General features: G+C 38.7%; 1 pseudogene; it reads right to left on the bottom strand.

The window, feature by feature from the left end:
• Positions 1-248: 248 nt before the first annotated feature.
• On the bottom strand, positions 249-759 carry LOC116582135 (annotated as a pseudogene).
• Positions 760-9,264: the final 8,505 nt, after the last annotated feature.

Raw genomic sequence — 9,264 nt, 5'->3', positions numbered from 1 at the left:
AAGAAAAGTAGGAGAGAGGAACAAGATGGGTGATTCTGGAATGCAGGGAGGTCCATCTTTTCTCCAGGGACTCAGCATACCAGTACTGCTGCATTGCTAGCTCCTCACTCCTCTCTCCTGGTTTAACAGGTCCCTGCTTGTTGCTGTACATGGCAATCATTCTGAACATAGGGCCTGGGAGGAGGCAGCTGGGCCTTATACAGACAGAGGTTTTCTTCAGGCCAGAGGATGACAAAATCTTTCCTGTTTCATGCATCCCGGCACTTGGGCTCAAATATATGGTGCGTGTCAAGGATGCCGTAAGCAAGGAAATCTGCAAAGGTGATTTTGTCCCCTGAAAATTGTGGCCTCTTCTCTAGAAGCTGTGAGAAGAGCTTCATCTTTTTAGGGAGACCCTCCAAGCACTCACGCTTCCATTTCTCTAAGTCAAGTTTGAGTGGAGGTGTTTGTAACCTAGTTCTTCAAAATGTCCACACAAATCTTCTCTTCTGTTTTCCCTCATAGGTTGTGTTTGTGAGCAATGCAGTGAAGGAAGACATGGCTCTGGGTGATCTCATGAGTTTTATCAATTAAGTAGGGCAGTTTGAGAAAGTCCATGCTCAATTTGAATGTTTCAGTCAGCCACTGACTGCATTCAGAGTCGGGGCATCCTCCATCACACGTTTCTTGTCCTCACAGTTTTGAGTCTGTGTGTTTCAGAAGCAGGTGGATTGAATAAGCCAGCCCATGGATATCCCAGTAAGCCAAAGTCAGGGCCATAGTTCAGTTTTCTGTGGACTCGGGGAATAGCCTTAGTGGAGCTGGGCTGGAGCTTCAACCTTATACTTTTTCTTTAGCCTAGAAATTATATCAAAATAAAAAGATTTAGGAAAGAAGAAATCCCCAAGAGTCAAAAATTAAAAGAAGACCTACTAAATATATAGACACTAGTGCTTTGGCTACCGTAAGGGCATTAGCTATATCAGTAAATAAAAGACTTGCATATTTTAACCACTTGGACAAACACCAAGATTTTGGCCACTTGTGAGGCCAATGGATGGAATTAAGATTCCTGAATAAAACATAGGCTGCCAAAACTGTGTACTCTGTTCAGAGGTATAGACAGGCTATAAATCCCCCAGCAAAGGTCAATGTCTGGATCTGGGATTTGGGTGAAAAAAAAAAAAAAAGTCTCCCTTGAGAATCTAAAACTACAGACTACCCTCATAGGGTACAAATTTACACTACCTGTGTGGCAGACATTACTTATGTTTTCCAATACTTAGTTTTCCTTCCTTTCCTTCCTAAGCACCTAAAAGACTGTACTTCCCCATCCCCTTGCAGTTGTGTGGGGCCATGTGACTAGCTTTTGTCCATGGTCACTTCTGGGCCGAGGAAGTCAAAAGTCCCTTCCATCTTTGAGGTCTTTCATCTCCTGCTGTAGAGACCTAGAAGCCATAACAACAGCATAAAATGGAAAGGAGCCTGGATCCGCCTAAATCCCTGCTTAGGGAGAGCTGCTCTGAGGAAATGCCCAGCTTGAAGCAGATTTTGTATGAGCCAGAAACAAACGTTTTTTGTCTGAAGCCACAGAAATTTCAGGACTGAATTAATTGCTTGCCTGCTCTCTCCCTACACACACACACACACACACACACACACACACACACACACACACACACACATTTATGAAGGAAAATATAAGAAAAGGAAATCCTAGACATCTCATGAAGTAAAATCCAGCAGTATACTGAAGACAAAGCAAAAGAAAAATTAAAACACCTAGGATTTATCCAAGAAATACAACCCAGTAGGTTTTTTTTTTAAAGATTTTATTTATTTATTTGACAGAGAGAGTTCACAGTAGACAGAGAGGCAGGCAGAGAGAGAGAGAGGGAAGCAGGCTCCCTGCTGAGCAGAGATTCCTGATGCGGGACTCGATCCCAGAATCCTGAGATCATGACCTGAGCCAAAGGCAGCGGCTTAACCCACTGAGCCACCCAGGCGCCCCCAACCCAGTAGGTTTTATCATAGAAATGCAATGATAATTTATTATTAGAAAATATACTAATGGGATACTAGATTTAAAATAAGAAATATCTATTTGGTCTTCATCCTGGATTCTGGCACAGACCTCCTAAAATGCTTGGAATTTCCTGTGACCAGAGCAATAAAGATATCTTTTATTATGTTAATGAGGTAACATTTGGAAGGCACCTAATGATGAAGCTGGTCACCAGTAGAACCAGCCATATGATTAGAGGACTGGAAATTTCAATCCCTTCTTCTTGATTTCTGAGGTGGGGAGAGGCTCTAAAGATTGAGTTCAATCACTAATGGCCAATGATTTAATCAACCGTATCTATGCAACAAGGCCTCCATAAAACCCCCAAAAGACAGGATTTGGAAAACAGATTGGTGACCACATGGAGATATGGGGAGAATGGTGGGCCCAGAGAGGGCATGGAAGCTCTGCATCATTTCCCCATACCTTGCCCAATGCATCTCCTCTGCCTGCCTGTTCCTGAGTTATGTTCTTTTATAATAAAACAATAATCTAGTGAATAAAAGGGTTTCCAGAGTTCTGTGAACCACTGAAGCAAATTTGTCAAACCCAAGGAGGGAGTTGTGGGAACTTCTGACTCATAACCAGTTGGTCAGAAGTGCAGGTGATAATCTGCACTTGTGACAGATACCCGAAGTGTGGGTGTGGTGGGGGGAAGGGCAGTGTTGAGGTACTAAACATTTAATCTGTGATATCTGGTACTATCTCCAGGTAGATAGTGTCATAGCTGCATTGTAGGACACCCAGCTGGTGTCTGGAGAATTGCTTGGTGCTGTGGAGAAACCCATACACACACATATTGGAAATCTGATAATCAGATCCCATTTAGTGATATACGATACTAATAAATAAGATACTCCATCTTATCCTGACTAATGCACTGACTGATACAAGAAACTCCTGAGAAATCAGTATAAAAGTGGAAAAATGACCTGAAATTGATTATACTTCAAGAGGCCTAGAAGAGAAAATGCAAGACTCCACTGAAGGGACCCATCCTCCAGTTGGGCCACATAGGATTTCCACACATAAATATTCCCTCCCCTTCCACTAAGCAAGATCTTACAATAAAAAAATATGTATATACAATCAATACATAAAACCAGTCACCATGAATGAAAATTAAAATTAAAAAACATGAAGACTATTATTCTCTTGAACTTCATATAATGGAATTATATTAAACTAAGAATATTAAATTGGTTTAAGAGATAAAATTAGAAGTTGAAAATCATGAGGAGGGAAACACTATTATCAAGAAACCAAAGATTTCAAAATCAGCAGAATAAAATTTTCAAGAAATAATAAGATATAGTTTTTGAAATTACCAATTAAATGAACATGTTAAAAAACACACTATACAGAATTGGACTTGAAGGGTGGTATAGAAAAATTACCCAAAATGGAATACAAATGAAAAGAAAAGAAAATACACAAAAGCACAATTAAGAGACCTCGAAACTAGAACAAACACATTTACTACATGTCTAATAGAAGTTCTAGACGAGAACTGCAAAGCATGGAAGAGAAATGATATTTGAAAAGATAATGACATTGAGAATCATACTGAATCTCAAACTGGATAAATAAAAATAAATAAAAAAACACATCCAGACACATCATAGTGAAACTTCTGTGTATCAAAAGCTAAAAGAATATTTTAACATCATATGTAGGAGGAAATTGGCAGATTAGAGACAGACTGACATCATACCCCTAATCCAAAAGATAAGGGAAGGTAATGGGGACTTGAGAAAAAATCACTCTATCCAGCTAAACCACCATAAAGATCAAAGTCAAAATAAAGAGGCATCTGGGTGGTTTAGATGGTTAAGTGTCTGCCTTCAGCTCAGGTCATGATCCCAGGGGTCCTGAGATCGAGCCCCACATCCAGCTCACTGCTCAGCAGGGAGTCTGCTTCTCCCTCTCCCTTTATTCCTCCCCAGTTTATGGTTAGTCTCTCTCTCTCAAATAAATAAATAAAATCTTTAAAAAAAAAAACAAAGTCAAAATAGAGAGATGTGTGGACAACACTGAACTTACTACCAACTTACTTAACCATACGGGAAGAAATTTATACCTCACAGACACTAAAATCCTGGATGCCTTTTTCTACTTCTCAGCATGAAGCTCAACAAGTCCAATACCTACTACATTGTATGTCTGTTTCATTTTCTTATTTTCAGAGATGACAGTCTTTCTTGGTTTTCTATTTTTACATTTTTTTATTCTTTTTTAAAAATTTATTTATTTTCAGCATAACAGTATTCATTGTTTTTGCACCACACCCAGTGCTCCATGCCATCTGTGCCCTCTCTAATACCCACCACCTGGTTCCCCCAACCTCCCACCCCCCGCCCCTTCAAAACCCTCAGATTGTTTTACAGAGTCCATAGTCTCTCATGGTTCACCTCCCCTTCCAATTTACCCCAACTCCCTTCTCTCTAACTCCCCATGTCCTCCATGCTATTTGTTATGCTCCACAAATAAGTGAAACCATATGATAATTGACTCTCTCTGCTTGACTTATTTCACTCAGCATAATTTATTTTATGTGTTTGGACCAGAGGAGTATACCTTCATTTCAATTTCCACATAATCACCAGAATAATCTAGCTCTGTGCTTCTCAAACTACCTATGGTGAAGGATCAGTGTGATTTTTCTTTCCTAATAGATGGCATACCAATATTTTACCAAAGTCAACTGATCACTCATTTGGATGTGGCATCACTGTCCAATTACTATAGATTACTTAATCTGAATTTATGAATTTACCGGAGATTGATAACATGTAGTTCTTGGAACAGGAAAGACATGCGGATCACAATTTGAATAGTACTGATCTAGTTAAAATTCAATTCTGGAAATTTTACTTAAAATTATGTAATGATCTCAATTACCTACAAGACAACTTCCAAATTCCAAGTAATATGGCATACAAGGTCTTTCTTTTTATTGTGTTATGTTAGTCACCATACAGTAAATCATTAGTTGTTGATGTAGTGTTCCCTGATTCATTGTTTGTGTATAATACCCAGTGCTGCAAGCAGTCCAAGCCCTCCTTAATACCCACCACAATGCTCACCCATCCCCCCATCCCCTCCCTTCTAAAACCCTCAGTTTGTTTCCCGGAGTCCTTTGTGATCTGTCTCTCCGATTTCATCTCCTACATTTGTCTGCCTCAAATTTTATACCCAGAAACAATTCAGGGCTTGCAGTTTCTTAATCACTAAGAATCACTGAAAAAGGTGAAGAAACAAACTGTAAGTTGAGATTCCTAGAGCAAATCCCAAAGCCAGACTGCAGAAAGGAAACCCACAAAGTAAGCTACATTTTCCTCTACATCAGGAAGTTTCTAACTCCAGAACCATATAGCTACTGCAATAATAATTTTTAAAAGGTGCTACAGTCAAAACAATCATCATTACCAGTGCCACTGCAGAACCACACCATACCTGCTATTATCTACACAAGGAAAATTGACATCCCACACACTGCCTCTCAACACCCAGGAAACTAGTTGCTTGACATTGGGACCTCTGTTAATGCTGCCTTAGAAAAATTCTGTTTTCCATATCTTACATGAGTGCACCTGATTTGCTTAACCCTGTATAACATGTAGAACCAGTTGCAAGTGAGTCTATGGAATGTACATTCTAATTTTCCAACCCCCATAGAAGAAAAGGGGACACTAGATCAGTGTTTTTCATAATCCATTAATGGTTTATAAAATTAATTTAGGAAATCAGGATTCATATTTTTTAATGAAATGGAATGGGATACAATAGACTAGAAAATATTGAAGTGCACATTCAAGGTAACTAATGTTTCATGAAAATTTTGTTTTAGTTATATAAATAAAGAGAAGGTAATACAGAAATGTACTGGGATACTACATAAGTGCATTTATTATTATAGGTTCTAATCCAAAAAGTTTTATTTTTTGTTTTATTTTATTTTGGGGGGGGGGATATGGGGGGAGGGAAGTAAAGGGAGAGAGAAACCTCAAGCCGTCTCTCCACTGAGTGAACAGCCTGAAGCAAACCTCAATCTCATGACCCTGAGATCATGACCTGAGCAAAAATCAAGAGTTGGATGCTCAACCGAGTCACCCAGGTGCCCCCAAAAACTTTTAAATGCATTATACTAGTGCAATAATTCTCAAATTTTAGCCTGCAACAGAATTCCCTGGAGATAGGGGTATTAAAGCACAGATGCTGGGCCCCATACCAAGTTTTTGATTCATGCCTGGTGTGAGGCCTGGGAATTTACATTTCTAACAAGTTCCTAGGTGATGTTGATGGTGTTGATCCAAAAAACACTCTAAGAACAACTGCTCTACAACAGTGGCTCTTAACATTGGCTGCAGGTTAGAATCATCTGTGGAGCTTTTGAAAGTCCTGATGCCAGGCTGCACACCAGATCAATTACATGAGGCTCTCTGGGGTGAGACTGGACCATCAGTTTTTTAAAGCCCCATCCACGTGAAGCCAGGAATGAGAATCAACATTCTAGAAGAATGATGTTTAGGTGTTGAGCATCTATCTATAATTTTTTTTACCATATTTATCTAAATCTATCATCCTTTAAGTTATCACCTTCAGGAACTGTAAAAACTCTTGATCTCCAGATCATGCCCCATCCCCTAGCAAGTAGCTTCATTCACTGAAACAAATGTTGGATTTGAAATCAAGCAGAGAGAGTCAATTATCATATGGTTTCACTTCCTTGTGGGGCATAAGGAATAACACAGAGGACATTGGGAGATGGAGAGGAGAAGTGAGTTGGGGTAAATCTCCCCCTTGGGGAGGGGGAGACAAACCATGAGAGACTGTGGACTCTGAGAAACAAACTGAGGGTTTTGGAGGGAAGAGGGGAGGGGTTTGGGTGAGCCTGGTGGTGGGTATTAAAGAGGGCACGTATTGCATGGAGCACTGGGTGTGGTGCATAAACAATGAATTTTGGAACACTGAAAAAAAAATTAAATTTTAAAAACAGAAAGAAATCACAAAACTACCCTTTGAGTGCTGACTCTCTTTCTTACCAGGTATGTGACCTTGGGCAGGTCATGAGGCTCTGGGGGCACCTGGATGGCTCAGTCTGTTAAGCACCTGCCTTTGGCTCAGGTCATGATCCCCAGGTACTGGCATCGAGCCCTACATCAGGCTCCTTGCTCAGTGGGAAGCCTGCTTCTTCCTCTACCTGCTTCTCCCCCTGCTTGTGTGTACTCCCTCTCTCTTTCTTTCTGTCAAATAAATAAATACAATTTAAAAAAAGAAGAGGCTCTGTTTCTTCCCCCACATAATACAGAAGAAAGCAAAAACGCCTTATCAACCTCACAGGATGGATATGATAATACAATACAGGCAAAAAACCCAACTTAATAAATGATGAGGTTGGTGTGCCCGAAGTTCAGGGTGCATGCAGGGTGGAGTGTCCAGACATGAAGGAAGATATTTTGATTGGTGTTAGATGTTTAAGGTTCTTATGTGCTTGAATATTCTCTTGGAGTTTGGACAATATGTTGCACAGTGGAAATTTTTAAACAAGGAATTGATATGAATCATTTGTGCTATTTTTCGAACGAGAACTCTGGTGACCAAGTTTCTCTAATGGGAAACAGAAAGAAAGGCCCAGAAAGCAGTTACAAGGCAGTCATACAAGAATAAGTAAGAGAGGATAACAGCCTGAAAAGCAGACATGGAAGACAGGACAGAGATTGTGTTGCTACTTCAAGATATCTCTTGGCAGAATAAACGGACTTAGGTGAAGCAATTAATAAGAAAATTCACTTGGGCTATGTTCACATGTGATATGAAAATATTCAGAGTTTTAAAATGGAATTTCAGGAGCCCCTGCGTGGCTCAGTGGGTTAAAGCCTCTGCGTTTGGCTCAGGTCATGATCCCGGAGTCCTGGGATCGAGCCCCACATCGGACTCTCTGCTCAGCAGGGAGCCTGCTTCTCTTCCTTTCTCTCTGCCTGTCTCTCTGCCTACTTGTGATCTCTGTCTGTCAAATAAATAAATAAAATCTTAAAAAAAATAAAATAGAATAGAATTTCATCCATAAACTATCTATATAGTGATCTCATTATTTGGGTAAATATTCAAATAAAGAGCTGAATATTTTGGTACTATTTTATTTTTTTAAGTTGTCATCTATTTATTTATTTATTTTTATTATGTTGTGTTAGTCACCACACAGTACATCTAAGTTATTATTTAAATTCCAGTTAGTTAACATACAGTGTCATATTAGTTTCAGGTGTACAATATAGCGAGTCAATACTTTGTACGACATTGGGTGCCCATCTGGAAAAGCAAACTTCTTAATCCCCATCATATTTTGTTATTCTTTTAGATTTATTATAGATCCATTTAAGGAAATTAATTAATACTTGCAATCTGGTCAGAATTTGCTTCATGGCCCAATACAGTTACACTTCTTTCACAAAAATAATGTTGCTCTTTACTTATAATGAAGAAAGACATACTGGTAACTTGATGTTAGCAAGACATTACCAACAGAAAAGGAGCCAAATCTGGTATTTTTTACCACAAGTCTGACTACTATGAGGCACACAAACTGATCACAAAATGAGACTAACAAAGCTCTTCCAAGAACCGGAGCCTGGGGAATACTGCATACTGCTCCCCTCTTGAAGAGTCATCATACATATTAGCATCTTAAAGACTCCAAAAAGTCATGAGCAAAGAAACATGTTCTGTTCTGCTTAATGCAACATTTCCTATTCTTATAAGACTATGAAATGCTTTATTTTTTAAATTTATTCATAAAATCTATTTGCATTCTGTAAAAACAGTGTACACTTTTGGGTAATGTAAATTTAGAAAAATGGTCTCCCAACTAAATAATACTCCTGCAAGCACAATTATACTTATATATTAATTCTATTTTGCATGTTATACAATCACTATTTTACTTGGGTATTACATACGTTGAAATACAAAACAGAAATTTAAAATGATATAATATAAAATAATCTTTTAAAAGTTCGTATTTATTTGTGGCATAGAAACTCTATGTTAACATTAGACAAAGTAGATTTAAAAGCAAGAAAAAATTACCAGGGATTAAAAAGCGACATTACATAATGTAAAAGGGTCAATTCACTAATGAGACATAAGTGTTCTATATGTATATGCACCAAAAAAGAGAGCTTCCAAATATGTGAAGCAAAATCTGATAGAAGTGAAAG

This window comes from Mustela erminea, chromosome X (assembly GCF_009829155.1).
Source record: "Mustela erminea isolate mMusErm1 chromosome X, mMusErm1.Pri, whole genome shotgun sequence".
Classification (NCBI taxonomy): Eukaryota; Metazoa; Chordata; class Mammalia; order Carnivora; family Mustelidae; genus Mustela; species Mustela erminea.
This window is presented reverse-complemented; position numbering and strand designations above follow the sequence as displayed.